Below are 15088 nucleotides of genomic sequence, written 5' to 3'. Positions count from 1 at the left end.
AGATGCATGCTGGATAGCGCTTGATGTGTGGAGTAATAGTAGTAGATGCAGAATCATTTCGGTCTACTTGACACGGACGTGATGCCTATGTTTATGATCATGCCTAGATATTCTCATAACTATGCGCTTTTCTATCAATTGCTCAGCAGTAATTTGTTCACCCACCGTAATTTATGCTATCTTGAGAGAAGCCACTAGTGAAACCTATAGCCCCCAGGTCTACTTTACATCATATAAGTTTCCGATCCACAATTCTAGTTTACTATTTATTTTACAATCTTTACTTTCCAATCTATACAACAAAAATACCAAAAATATTTATCTTATTATCTTTATCAGATCTCACTTTTGCAAGTGGCCATGAACGGATTGACAACCCCTTTATCGCGTTGGTTGCAAGGTTCTTATTTGTTTGTGCAGGTACTAGGAGACTTGTGTGTAGTCTCCTACTCGATTGATACCTTGGTTCTCAAAAACTGAGGGAAATACATACGCTACTTTGATGCATCACCCTTTCCTCTTCAAGGGAAAAATGTATGATCAAGAGGTAGCATCGCGTTAGCAGCATCCTGCAGTAGTGGCTCATCAGCAGCCAACTGGCTGGGTTGGAACGGAGAAACAGCATCGTGTTCATCGGGAGGCAACGAGATTCGTCCTGTTTATTAGGAGCCAACCGGCTTGGATGAAACAGCGGCTACAGGGCCTGGTGTATCGTAGAACGGAGGAAATGGACTTCCGATCGACCGCCTACGGTCGAAATGGGATCCTGTTCATTTGGAGGGTCTACCGCACTGCAAAAAAAAGGAAACAGACTTCTGTTCGAGTGCCTACGGTCGAAATATGGTCCTGTTGATCGGGAGGGGTCTGGCGTACCACAAAACGGAGGAAACAAACTTCTCTACAACCACCTATCGTCGAAACGGGGTCATGTTCCTCGGGAGGGGTGTGGCGTACCGCAAAACGGGATTCCACGGGCTACTGTTCATCCACCGTCGACTACCTCTCCAGCCTCCACCTGTTATTGTTCATCCACCGTAGACTTCCTCCATCCTCCACCAGTCACTGTTCATCCACGGGCTACTGTTCATCTAGCCTCCACCGGTTACTGTTCATCTAGCCTCCACGGGGTCCCATTCATCCACCCCCAACCGGCTGGGATGTGTGTCGACCTCCTCGGGGTCCTGTTCATCCAGCGGCGACCGCCTACTACCACGGGGTTCTGTTCATCTAGCGGCAACCTCCTACACACGGTCGGGGTCCTGTTCATCCAACCCCCACCGGGAACTGTTCATCCATAGCCAACCAACCAGCTGGACTCACCACGTCTCGACTCGTTCTACATATCGCACGCACGGTAGCAACGGACACTGTTCATCCAGAGGCAACCCAACCGGCTAGCTATGTCTCGCACGGGGGTTCGATCGGCTTCAGTAAGCAGCAGGAGGGACCGATCGGGTTCGGTTAGCAGCGAAGGAGTCGATCGAGTTCAGTTAGCAGCGAAGGGATAGCTGGTGCAAGGGTTCAGTTAGCGAGCGACTCGCACACACGCGCGCGTATGTGAGAAACACGCAAACCACAATGCATCGCTCGGTCCTGACCACCCACCGTATCCGGGAACTCCTCGATATTTTCCTCATCCTCACTTCTACCATGATTTTTTACGTCATGGATGACAGAAAGAATGTCATGCAGGTGCATCTCCGGTCGGCCCAGGATGAAAAGCCCATTTTCTATCATGATTTTCTGTCACAAAAGTAGGAGCCCGCCATATCAACAATGATGCGTGTTTTTATTCGTGAATATGCCGAAGCGTATCATTTCAGTGATAGGAAAGGAAGCAAGAGAGTACATGAGATCGGATTATACAAGTGTAATCTGATCCAAGAGAGAGAAAGAGCTAGGGGGTGTGCAGCCCCTACATAAGAGTTTATGGATTTCTCGCGGGAATAATAGCCGCTAGGCCCCTGGCGCCCGCGGAGGCCCATGTGTGAGCCTCGTCGCGGATAAGCTAAGTGAGTCACGAGATGGATGGGTGCTCGCCATCAAAGGTACATGCATTGCGATGCTTCCAAATGCTCCAGGCGATGAGGATGACGAGGGAGGCAAGGCCTTTCCGTAGAATGGAGGGGGCCGATGCCATGGAGGACGCCCACCACTCCAGGAAGTCCTCGTCGCCAATCGGCACCGTCGTCATCAGCCTGTAGGCGGAGAGAATGTCATGCCAGATGCCACACGAGAATGGACATCCGATGAGGAGGTGATGCATCATCTCGGGGTCCTGATCGCAAAGCACTCACCGGTCGTCGTGGGGGAGCCCATGGTGGGAGAGGCGCTCGGCTGTCCAACACCGATCTTGTCGTGCAAGCCAGGCAAAGAATTTAACCTGTAGCGAGGCCTAGGTGCGCCAGGTCAGCTCGTGGTGCGGGGAAAGAATAGACCTAGCGGAGAAGGCCTTGTGTAAGGAAGCAGTTGTGTACTGTCCGGAGTCCATCTAGCGCCTTGAGATGGTATCGGGCATTGTGGAAAGAGCGATGTGCTGAAGGCGCCTCCAGATGTCGATGTACTGAACCGTCGCAGCGACCCCAAGAGCGCCTTGGATGTCTGATACGTCTCCAACGTATCTATAATGTTTTATTGTTCCATGCTATTATATTATCTGTTTTGGATGTTAACGGGCTTTATTTTACACTTTTATATTATTTTTGGGACTAACCTATTAACCCAAGGCCTAGTGCAAATTGCTGTTTTTTTGCCTATTTCAGTGTTTCGCAGAAAAGGAATATCAAACTGAATCCAAACGGAATGAAACCATCGGGAACATGATTTCTGGAACAAACGTGATCCAGAGGAGTTGGAGTGGACGTCAAGAAACAGACGAGGAGTCCACGAGGCAGGGGGCGCCTACCCCCCTGGGTGCGCCCTCCCCCCTCGCGGGCCCCTCGTGGCTCAACCGACCTACTTCTTCGTCCTATATATATACTCATATACCCTGAAAACATCCAGGAGCACCACGAAACCCTATTTCCACCGCCGCAACCTTCTGTACCCAAGAGATCCCATCTTGGGGCCTTTTCCGGAGCTCCGCCGGAGGGGGCAACGATCACGGAGGGCCTCTACATCAACTCCATGGCCCCTCCGATGATGTGTGAGTAGTTTACCTCAGACCTTCGGGTCCATAGTTATTAGCTAGATGGCTTCTTCTCTCTCTTTGAATCTCGATACAAAGTTCTCCTCGGTCTTCTTGGAGATCTATTCGACGTAACTCTTTTTGCGGTGTGTTTGTTGAGATCTGATGAATTGTAGGTTTATGATCAACTCTATCTATGAACAATATTTGATTCTTCTCTGAAATCCTTTATGCATGATTGGTTATCTTTGCAAGTCTCTTCGAATTATCAGTTTGGTTTGGCCTACTAGATTGATCTTTCTTGCAATGGGAGAAGTGCTTAGCTTTGGGTTCAATCTTGCGGTGCTCGATCCTAGTGACATAAAGGGAAATGACACATATTGTATTGTTGCCATCGAGGATAAAAAGATGGGGTTTATATCATATTTTACTTGAGTTTATCCATCTACATCATGTCATCTTACCTAATGTGTTACTCTGTCTTATGAACTTAATACTCTAGATGCATGCTGGATAGCGGTCGATGTGTGGAGTAATAGTAGTAGATGCAGGCAGGAGTCGGTCTACTTGTCACGGACGTGATGCCTATATACATGATCATGCCTAGATATTCTCATAATTATTGGCTTTTCTATCAATTGTTCGACAGTAATTTGTTCACCCACCATAATACTTATACTATCTTGAGAGAAGCCATTAGTGAAACCTATGGCCCCCGGGTCTATCTTTTATCATATAAGTTTTCTATCTATTTTATTTTGCAATCTTTACTTTCAATCTATATCATAAAAATACCAAAAATGTTTATCTTATTATTATTATCTCTATCAGATCTCACTCTCGTAAGTGACCGTGAAGGGATTGACAACCCCTTTATCACGTTGGTTGCGAGGTTCTTATTTGTTTCTGTAGGTACGAGGGACTTTCGTGTGGCCTCCTACTGGATTGATACCTTGGTTCTTAAAAACTGAGGGAAATACTTACGCTACTTTGCTGCATCACCCTTTCCTCTTCAAGGGAAAGCCAACGCAGTGCTCAAGAGGTAGCAAGAAGGATTTCTGGCGCCGTTGCCGGGGAGTCTACGCACAAGTCAAGACATACCAAGTACCCATCACAAACTCTTATCCCTCGCATTACATTATTTGCCATTTGCCTCTCGTTTTCCTCTCTCCCACTTCACCTTTGCCATTTTCTTCGCCCCTCTTCTGTTCTTCCTTTTGTTTGCTCATGTTTCCATGTGCCTTCTACTTGCTTGCATCTTTGCTTGCTAAAAATCTATTAATATGAATTAACTTAAAGTGTTCTACTTGGATCAACTTCGATCCTTATGCGCTCGTGCTGAGACCCCAACTAGCCTAGTTGATGGGAAATCTTTAGATGAGCATGCTTATTTTGTGTGTCATTGTTTGTCTAAAAAAGGGAGACTCTTATGGGATCAAATAAACAGATTGCTATGTTATGCTTGGAATCTTTGTGAAATTTGTGATCTTACTTGTTGCTCTAAGAACCCTAAAAAACACCTCCCCTGCATATGTGAGTTTAATGATAATGAAATCTTATCTTCTTATGCAAAGGGTGTTTATAGTTACTATGATATAAAGCAAATTGAAGAATTTGTTGCTTTTAAGGGTGCTTATGAAGTTGCTTCTTTGATTGAAAAGTATGATATTACTCTCTATGAATGTGAAAATTTTGACATACTTAAATATTGCTATGAAAACTATACTTATAATGTCTATGTCAAAGAATTTATTGAAAGAATGACCGTTGCTTCAGAAGAAAATAATGATATTGTTGGCACGCGAAATCGTCGCGCAACACTAGGATATTTGTCATGCTTTTGTGACGACGAACGATTGCTTTACGAGCAAAGCAAAAAAAGATTTCCTCGCTATCGTGAAGGAGAATCGGCCTCTTTCCAGCGCAAAATGGCAAAGATCGCCAAACCCTAGGGCTGCTAGGGCTCGGCAGGATGTAGCGACAGAAAATAGACGTACGTGAAAAAGTAGTTTGTATTGATAGATTGATTGTTTGGGGGCTCTTTCCAATCGGTCGTGGCCTTATAAATAAGGTACGCTGGACTTGGCGTATAAGATTACAACTCTGAAGCTAAATCTGATCAGGACTAGCCTTTCTTGATTCGGTTATCGTGTAGCATACGTCTACAAAAAATATACTTGCCAATCTAAGTACGTAGTAAACTTAGGCCATATCCACGTACATGCAATCTTGTATATATGAATAAAGTATTCCGGCCACGTCGCTGTCACACTAAATATAGTGGCTAAGCATATATATAAATACCTTGAGCCCACAAAAATATTTAAATATTCCGGCAACATCGCAAATCAAACTGGATAATGGCCATCAGGACTAAGCACACTTCTTCATATCCGTAGATATATATCACTTGCATGCATCACGCCCATGGTCTAGTATAGCATATGATTCTTTTTAGGACTTGTATATTCACCTGCCATGAAATTTCCTGTGGCAATACTTCAGCAATGCATTAACCGATTAGCTTGATAAATCATTGATTTAATTTGGCTCATCACATACTAAGTAGCCAAATTATACCATCAACACATGCCCCCCAATTTTTGGTACAATTGCATTGACCAAAAATACTATAGGATTTGTCGTAGGATGAAGTCGATCACTGATCATATCATTACTCAGGGCGATGTCCAACGATACATCGGCCAAATTTTCTTAGGGCGATATCTCAAATAATATATCAGCCAAATTTGCTCAGGGCGATACTTGAAATAACATATCGGCCACAACATGTTCAGGCCTCCTGCCACATGCTAGGATAGTACTTCTTCAAATATTTTCCATTAAGAGCTTTGGATAACTTCTCCCCCTGCAAAGATTGTACAAAATATGAATTTCCAGGAACAATCTCTATAATTTTATATGGGCCTTCCCAACTCGGTGACCACTTGCCGAATTTCCTATCTTTAGTTCCAATAGGTAAAATCGTTTTCCACACTAAATCTCCTATTTAAAATGATTTCTCCCTCACCCTTTTATTATAAGCTTTGGCTATTCTTAATTTCTCCTTCTCAATCTCTCGCAAAGCTCTTAATCTCTCTTCTGAAATGTCATCTATCTTATCCATCATCAAATCATTATAATCTACAGCCGACAAATCATTTTGTCTGGCCACTCTAAGACCTTGTAAATTAACCTCTTCAGGTAACACCGCCTCTTGACCATATACCAAGTCGTACGGTGCCACTTGAGTTGCTCCATGTTTAGATATTCGATGAGCCCACAAAGCTTCCGAAAGTACCTCATGCCATCTTTTCGGATGTTCCTCAATTTTCTTCTTTATAAGCTTAATTAAAGTTTTATTGCTAGATTCGGCCTGTCCATTAACTTGAGAATAATAAGGCGACGAATTTAACAATTTAATTCCTAAAGATTCGGCAAATTCGCGAAATTGATGAGACATAAAAGATGCACCTTGATCGGTAGTTAAAGTCCGAGGAATACCGAATCTATGAACAATATGCTCTAAAACAAAATTGATAACCTCTTTATGGGTCATGTTTTTCAAAGGAACTGCTTCTGTCCATTTAGTAAAACAATTTGTGGCTACTAGGACGAAGCGATGTCTTTTAGAAGACGAAGGATGTATTTCACCAATAAAATATAAGCTCCATCCTCTAAATGGCCACGGCTTAATTATGGGATTTAACATAGATGCGGGCGCTAAATGTACATTACCAAATTTTTGACATGCCTCACAACCTTTATAGTACCGAAAACAATCCTCTAACAAAGTCGGCCAATAAAAACATGCTATATTTAATAACCATCGCATTTTGTGAGCCGACTGATGTGTTCCACATATCCCTTCGTGCACTTCATCCATAGCTATTCTAGACTGATCAGAACCTAAGCATTTTAAAAATAACCCATCTATTGTTCGGCGATACAATTCATCATTAAACAAAGTATATTTTAAAGCTTATTGCCGAATTTTCCTATCTCTTGTTTGACTTGGATTCTTTAAATGATTAACTAGAGGAACTCTCCAATCACTTAATTCTAATTTATTTGCTAATTCGGTCGCTTGTGACCCATGCACCGAATCTGCAATACATTGTACAGCTAGTTGTTCAACTGTACTAGGCCCAAGTGCACCCTGTGGCAAAGTATCCATCATTATAGACTCAACATGCATCGGCTTGTCTATTATAAAAAACATTCCTTTACTAATGTGATAATCGGATGCTTGTTGTGCTAAACAATTAGCTCTAGAATTCTCTTCTCTAAGTATATGATGGATGGTGAACGTATCTAGAGACTTAATTATGTCTAAACATCGGTCCAAATAACTATTTAATAATCCATCAAAACATTGAAGTTCGCCTTTAATTTGTTGTACTACGAGAAGCAAATCCCCAAAAACATCTACATCCTTTACGCCCATATCAACTAAAGTTTGTAAACCAAACAGTAAAGCTTCATACTCAGCTTGGTTATTAGTGCAAGGATATTCCAAATGGACCGATGCATCATAAAAAACATTATTAGGTGAAACTAAAACATTACCGATGCCTTGCCCTTCCCTACAAACCGATCCATCAAAATAAAGCCTCCATGGGCATACACTAACATAATTAATGTGTTCATCATCTTTAATCCTATGATCAACAATGAAATCGGCGATAACTTGACCCTTCATAGCATGCAATGATTCATATGTTAAATCATATTCTATTAGTGCGTAAGCCCACTTTCCAATCCTACCACTAAGAATCGGTCGTTGCAACATATACTTAATGACGTCGGCCTGGCAAGCTACTACACACGTACTAGAAACAAGATAAGGCCAAAATTTGGTACATGCATAGTATAAAGATAAGTATAACTTTTCAATAAACACGTACCGACTTTCGGCGTCGAGCAAACGATGGCTTAAGTATGCAATGATGTATTCTTTCCCGCTGACCTCTTGCGCCAACACCGCACCGATCACCCTATCTTCTGCAGCAATGTACAGCCTGAACGGCGCACCGGACTTGGGCGCCCGTAATATTGGAGGATTTGACAAGGATCGCTTTATATAATTAAAAGCATCTCGTTGCTCTGCCCCCCAAGTAAATTCGGCTTTATTCTTTAGCCGAAGTAGAGGAACAAATGATTCAATTTTCCCTGCAAGGTTAGATATGAACCGTCTCAAGTAATTAATTTTTCCTAACAACTTTTGCACATCCCTTTTAAACGTGGGTTCCTCCATATTTCTAATTGCCTCCACTTTCTTAGGGTCAATCTCTATGCCATTTTCATGAATTATGAATCCTAAAAACTTACCAGCCGACACGCCAAAAGCACATTTGAGTGGGTTCATTTTTAATCCATACCGGCGCATCCTTTCAAAAGCTAATCTTAAATCGGCTAAATGATGATCAAACCCATCCGATTTAACAACTATGTCATCAATATATATTTCTAGTACAATGCCTAGAAGATCATGAAAAATTAAATTCATAGCTTGTTGGTATGTAGCACCGGCATTTTTCAACCCAAATGTCATAACGACCCACTCAAATAAACCAACAAAAACTGGGCAATGAAAAGCAGGCTTAGACATATCTTGTTCGGTCATAAATATTTGATTATAACCTGCATTACCATCTAAAAAGCTAATTACTTTATGTCCCGAGGCATCATTAATAAGCATGTCGGCTATCGGCATAGGATATTCATCTTTTGGAGTAGCCTTATTCAAATCTCTAAAATCAACACAGATTCTAATATTACCAGTATTTTTCTTTTCCACGGGCACACTATTAGAAACCCAATCTGCATATCTACATGGCCGAATAAACTTAGCTTTTAATAACCGATCAACTTCTTTGATGCGGTCATACAAATTAAGATTGAAACTTCTACAAGGTTGTTCATACGGCCTAAAACCAGATTTAATAGGTAATCTATGTTCTACCAAATCTCTACTCAAACCGGGCATCTCAGTATAATTCCAAGCAAAGCAATCAACAAATTCTTTAAGTAATAAACATACCTTACTTTTCTGATCGGCTTTCAAGCTAGCTTTGATAAATGTAGGCCTCGGAATACTTCCATCACCAATATCAATTTCTTCAAGTGGATCAGCCGATGAGAATCCCTGTCCAAGCTTTTCCATGTTATCAAAATCTTCAATAGTTTCATGCATATCGTTCCTTCCGGAATGATACTCCTCCGTGCGTCTCTACAGCCACTTAATATTGTCGTCTTTATTCATCATTTATCTAGATAAATAATTAAGCCGAGCTACAATAGCCGGTTGTGCATTTATAGGTACAAAACCATCTCTACCAATACTAATGTAATCATAGTCCGATAAATCCCTACCGGTCAAACAACGCATCTCACCGTGTTGCCAATCAACCAGTGCCTCCGTCAAAGCAATACAAGAAGAATTGTCCGCCTCTATCACCTCAACATCATCATTAACCCACTGAATTAAGCATTGATGAAGAGTAGAAGTAATGCAACAATTTGCATGAATCTAGTCACGTCCCAAAAGAATGTTATACTGTCCTTTGACATCGACAACAAAAAACGCAGTTGGCAACGTTTTGCTTCCGACTGTGAGCTCCATAGAAATAACACTCTTAGCCTCGGACAACTCTCCTGAGAACCCACTAAGTCCCATGTTGGTCTTCATTAACTTGCTCTCTTTTCGGTTCAGTTTAGAAAATACCGAAAAGGGCATAATATTAACAACTGCACCGCCATCAACAAGCATGCGACCAATAGGCTTACCGACAATGTGTCCTCTGATAAATAATGGCTTTAGGTGCTGTCCTTGTTTCTCTGGTTTCTCAAATGTAGCATTCTTTGGGCCAAGAACAAGTTCAGCAATTTCAGCCTCGGGCGCGCGAAATTCAGCAGGCAATGCGAACACCATATTAACATCCATATCAGTTGGTACATCTTTATCACTCTTTGAATTTTCTGCAATAATAGTGTCATTCGTATTTTTATTTTCCTTAGCTGCGATGCGCTTCTCCTTCCAAGTTTTTGTGGGTATCATTGGTTTATCTTGATTGAACCATTTATCATGCTTCTTCTCAGCTATCTCTTCCTTTATTTCCAATGTCCGCAGTCGCTGTACACGTCGTTTTTGAGTGTGAGTAAGTCCCTTTGGGCACCACTGAGGTGCTGGTTTAGTCCCTGGCGCAACTGACTTAATTTTGCTGCCCCCCGGGGTCCTTTGGCCTGTACTGACGTACTGTTCCTCCTGGGATGAATATTCTGTCTTTAGCCGACAAACCTCCTTGCTGATTAGAATTATGTCCGCGTACATTGCTGGAATCCCAACGTGTGCATGTGTTGTTGTTATACTTCAAACTCATTGGAGGCAAACTCTTGGACGTTCCTGGGCCACAATTTCTCATAACTAAATCAGCATACGAACTTGCCGAGTTATACTGTTGACTAGTACATGAGGACACAACATGTTCCTTGTCTGACCGTGCATGCGTGTCATGCCCAGAATTAGTTTTCTCTTAAAATTGATTAGATTGACCAGCTTGCCGCAACTTCACGCCATTACTTTTCTTCTCTGTACCAACAACTTTTGTTGAGACACTACTTGTTTCTGTACAATTGACAACACTTTCATCTAACTGGTGTTCTGCTATTTTCAGACCATGAGCAGTATCTAAATCATCTACACTTTTTCCGGGTTTAGTATCGGCACGTTTCACCGGCATCCGTACACACTTGTAGTCGCCCTTATAGTTGTTGCGCTCTGCACTGCATATTGGTGATCGACCTCCTCGAATCTCGATGGCGTTATGTGATCTAGCCTCCTCATTGAAACGAGCCCTTTTCTCATGTACGTTTGGTCTGAACATAGGCATCGGCGGGATCCATCCCGGCTGAAAATAACCTCTTGGCCTTGTAGGATATGGTGCCCAAGGATTAAATCCCCATGGAGGAAACTGCGGATACATAGGAGGTGCACAACCCCAATATGTCGACTCCATTGCAAAATACGGTTGTTGGTCATATGCACTTCCTTGCCATTGCTCATGACTGCGAGGTCCAGAAGGAGATCTTGGACGCTTATTACCTCTGAGCCGATTAAACACATTGATGGTCTTGCTTGAGGTATATTTTTTCAACAACATGCTAACTGTCGGCTTTGGCCTTGGAGCTTGTCTCCTCCCTCCGTTGACTTTCCACACTCCTATTTCTGGATTTTTTGGCTTTATCATCCTTGGAGGAGCACTGTTATCAATAATGTTTTTCTCTCTTGTGGAGTCGGTCTGGTCCGAGAATAAGCATTTTTTTACTCTCAAGCTCAACCACATTGATAGGAAAAGGGTCGCTGTCGAGCTTCATCTTAGAACCTTCTGTAAACGTCAATCGTCCTTCATTGATGGCCAATTGCACCTGTCGGCGAAACACATTACAATCATTAGTAGCATGAGAAAAAGAATTGTGCCACTTACAATAAGCTCTTCTTCCCAATTCTTCTGGAGGTGGAATTACATGACCCTCCCTCACTCTAATTAATTTATTTTGCAGTAACATATCAAAAATTCTATCACACTTGCTTACATCAAAAGTATATTTAATTTCGTCTCTTCTAGCAGGTGTAGGTTTTAAAGCAGAACATGCAAAAGGTTTTGACTCCGGTGCTTGAACCCATTCGGCTACACATATATTAACATCATTCTCACTAGCCCAACCACTATCATAATCTAAGGCATTAACTACATGGTTATCTTTCTCTTTATTTCTATTATCTTCAAACCGGCTATATTGTTTAATTTCCTTAGCCTGGTTTTCTTGCGCCAAAGCCTTCTGTAAAACTTGATTAATTAACATCTAAAAATTCCTGCCCTTCTAGTTTATCCTTAATATGAGCAAGTAGACCTGAAAAGGCAAGATCGGCTAAATCATTTTCGGCTATGGTCAAGCTGAAACATCGGTTTTTTGACATCTCTAAACCTCCTAATATAATCATGAACATGCTCACTATATTTCTTCCTAACCATAGTTAAATCTGAAAGTCGAAGTTCGATTTCACCGCTATAAAAATACTCATGAAATTTTTGCTCCAATCGTGCCCATGTTGAAATAGAATTAGGAGCAAGCGATGTAAACCAAGTAAATGCAGTACCGGATAAAGATAATGGAAACAATTTTAATCTAAAAACATCCGATGTGCCAACCTCGCTGCATTGTGCTAAAAATTGTCCCACGTGCTCAAAAGTAGGTCTACCATCTTCCCCCGTAAATTTAACAAAATCTGGAATTCTAAAACCACGAGGATATGGTGTCGAGTCAAAATAATCAGGGTATGGTTTTTGATATGCACGTGCTCTACCCTTAGGTTCTAAACCAAATTCTCTAAGTATATTAGCAAGCTGATCCTTAAAATTATTATTGGGCTGTAGAGAACTAGCTTGTGGAGCAGATGGAACACCAGCACGTGCTGGAAATTCTGGCAAAGAAATTGGAGCATGCGAAGTTTGCAATGGAGCCCACTAAAATATGAATCAGGTACCGGCGCATACGGAACCCCGGTACCGACAGGCGGCAGTGGTGGCGTACTATATGCCACTGTCCGATAACTAGGCTTCTGCATATTAGAATTAAACCCAAAACTTTGGTTATAGCTATTGTGATTTTCTGGAACCGAAGTCGAAACAATAGGAGCAGTAGTACTAGGAACAAAATTATTAGCCGAACTACCAACATAGCCCCGGCCATCCAGATTATTGTTTAACGGGACGTGAGGCTGCATAGCATTAGTCGATGCACTAGGTGTATGTATATTACTTGGCAAATTGTTAAATATGCTACTGTCTGGTGGCATCGGTCTTTTTCCAGAATACTCATCATTGACTTGCAGCAATAATGAGCGTACATGACCAGGTAGACAATTTTCAAGATCTTTATTAAACTGCACCTTAAATTCTTCAAGTCTATTAGCTACTTCTTGAGTAATTGTATGTGTCGTATATTCCATATCAGAACCATATTTACTAGCTACGGACACATCAATTAGATAAGCAATTTCTCCGGTTGTGTTTTTTACCTAAGCATCGGAAGGGCTCAGAACTACCTTTCTGACGACGTCGTTCCTCGTCTTCGAGTATCCGGCCAACTTCAGCTTCAACCTCTCAACCTTTTCTTTCTCAAGCTCCTCTTCAAGCTCGCGTCGAACATCTTCCGACAGATCATCGAGTGTGATGGCGATGACGTTCTCCGGGTCGATGTCGCTCCCGTTCTTGGACTCGGTACTCATCGTGTAGCTCTTCTTCTTCTTCTCGTCCCCGGTGGAGTCGCCAATTGTGTTGGCATGCGAAATCTCCGCGCAACACCAAGATATTTGTCGTGCTTTCGTGACGACGAACGATTGCTTTACGAGCAAAGCAATAAAGATTTCCTCGCTTTCGTGGAGGAGAACCGGCCGCTTTCCAGTGCAAAACGGCAAAGATCGCCAAACCCTAGGGCTGCTAGGGCTCAGCAGGAAGTAGTGACAGAAAATAGACATACGTGAAAAAGTAGTTTGTATTGATAGATCGATTGTTTGGGGGCTCTTTCCAATCGGTCGTGGCCTTATAAATAAGGTACGCTGGACTTGGCGTATAAGATTACAAGTCTGAAGCTAAAACCGACCATGACTAGCCTTTCTTGATTCGGTTACCGTGTAGCATATGTCTACAAAAAATATACTTGCCAATCTAAGTATGTAGCAAACCTAGGCCATATTCATGTACGTGCAATCTTGTATACATGAATAAAGTATTTCGGCCACGTCGCTATCACACTAAATATAGTGGCTAAGCATATGTATAAATACCTTGAGCCCACAAAAATATTTAGATATTCCGGCAACGTCGCAAATCAAACTGGATAATGGCCATCAGGACTAAGCACACTTCTTCATATGCGTAGATATATATCACTTGCATGCATCACGCCCATGGTCCAGTATAGCATATGATTCTTCTTAGGACTTGTATGTTCACCCGCCATGAAATTTCCTGTGGCAATACTTCAGCAATGTATTAACCGATTAGCTTGATAAATCATTGATTTAATTTGGCTCATCACATACTAAGTAGCCAAATTACACCATCAACAGATATGCATGAATCTGTAGATAATTATGATTCCGATGATTTGACTTAAATATCCCTTGATGAACATGATGCTTGCTATTCTTGTGGCCATGATGCCAATATTTATGAAGATGAATTTGCTATAGTTCCTTATGTTAAACATGAGATCGTTGCTATTGCACCCATACTTGATAGTTCCTTCGATGAAAAGCTTGATTGCAATGATGTTATTATAAATTCTCTTAATGCCAATTGTATTAATAATATGCAAAACCTCAAGCTTGGGGATGCTAGTTTTGCTATGACTACTATTTGTTGCAATGATCATGATTGGGGTGATTCTTCTTTTGATCTTGAAATTTTATTTAAGCCCCATGATGAACATGAGATTGATAATAGTATTTGCAATATTATTGAAAGTGAGTTTGGAAGAGTGTCAACTTTAGATCCCACATATTTGGAGAATGTTCAATCTTATGAAATTTTTGATAAAAGTGGGTTTGGAGAGGTCATGACTTTAGTTAATGTTAATCCCACTATTTTGGAAGAGTGTCAACTTTGCATGCATGTGGATCGTGTTGAAAATATTTTATGTGATCGCTATATTGTTGAATTTGCTTATGATCCTACATGTAATTATTATGAGAGAGGAGAATATGGTTGTAGAAATTTTCATGTTACTAAATTACCTCTCGTTATGTTGAGATTGCTATTGTTTCTTTCCACTTCCTTGCATATGCTAGTTTTTGCTTGCCTTGATAATATGTTTGCCTATAAGATGCCTATGCATAGGAAGTATGTTAGACTTAGATGTTTTTGTCATGTGTCTTATGATGCTCTCTTTGTGCTT

Source organism: Triticum urartu, chromosome 6A (assembly GCF_056163025.1).
Source record: "Triticum urartu cultivar PI428250 chromosome 6A, HENAU_Tu73, whole genome shotgun sequence".
NCBI lineage: Eukaryota > Viridiplantae > Streptophyta > Magnoliopsida > Poales > Poaceae > Triticum > Triticum urartu.
The sequence above is the reverse complement of the archived record's forward strand: the minus strand, read 5'-3'. Positions refer to the sequence as shown.